Here is a 1283-nt window from a genome sequence, read left to right on the forward strand (position 1 = left end):
TCGGCGATCCAGAGGACCATGTTCGCTTTGTGCTAGCCAAGCCCCAATGGCGCCATGCCAGCCTTCATGGCTGCCGCGGCAAAAATGGACGGGGGTTTCCGAGCTGACGACAGGGTCATCCGCGACGCGTCCCCGTGGACGTCACCAAAGACAAAAGCAACAACGAGACCGAGGGGGATCCGGTGGAAGTGGACAAGGACGCGAGGCAAAGCGAGACTACTGCGTCTTGTAATACAACTTGAAGGAAGCCAAATACGAGTACGGGGTTACCCAACGAAGCATCGAGCTCCATTTGAAGGAACTGTCGATCCCATCGACGTCGACCTACCTCAGGTCAGCGATATGGCTGTGGTGAATTCTCGCTCACATTTTGTCCGTTGCTCAATTTATCTACTTCTTGTCAATTAGATTTTCCGCTCTTGAGGCAAAATCTTTGTGTGTTCAGGCACAAAATGGAGTCCCACCGCCACTTCGGCTCCCGTCCCACCAAAGGTTTCATACGTCAAACACATCTCTTTTAGGGCAAGATATTTGGACGTTTGCAGGCCACGCGGTCAGCCCACCATTCGTTGACGGAGGGAACCGTTGGGGGCGAGCCTGTGCCTGCGGCCACACAATTTGTTGCACGCGGCAATGTCAACAATTCAATCCTTCGTAGCATCGAATCACCAAACAACGCAATGAATTGTTGAGTACATCCATTGTGACTGGGTCGCCACGAGAGCCGTGTTTGAGCTCGCGCAACTCTTTGCCGATTTCCTCGGGCACATTTTTCTGTTTTGTGGTAATTTCAACGAGGACGAAGGACGATTGACTTGCCAATGCGACTTGCAGAGACATGGGGATATGCGGTGGGATTCCAGTTGTCACCAGTCCAAACGTCTTGTTCTTAAGGACACCTAAGACGACGAGGGTGGCGAGTGGGATCGTGCTGCTCGTCCATACATGCGACAACAACAGTGGATGGTCGACTGCAAGCGTAGCCTTGACCCATTTGCAGTGGTACACGAGTAACGCCAAGAGGAATGTAATGACAGATCGAAATGTGGCAGGATAGAATGTTGTAAAACCAAGCAAAATGACATCCCACTGATCCGCCGACAATGCAGCACCATGAAAATGGGTTAGAAGAGCGGCAAAGGAGGGGTCGTTAACATTGAGACCTACCAAGAAAATAGTTATCTGCATTCCATCCGAGAAGTACCTGACGCTGCCTGTCCCACGAATTGATCTCCACCGGCACCTTGGTAGAAATACCGACCCTGCACACTGCCTAAACTCCA

The sequence above is a fragment of the Aphanomyces invadans genome, assembly GCF_000520115.1.
Source record: "Aphanomyces invadans strain NJM9701 unplaced genomic scaffold supercont1.15, whole genome shotgun sequence".
Classification (NCBI taxonomy): Eukaryota; Oomycota; class Saprolegniomycetes; order Saprolegniales; family Verrucalvaceae; genus Aphanomyces; species Aphanomyces invadans.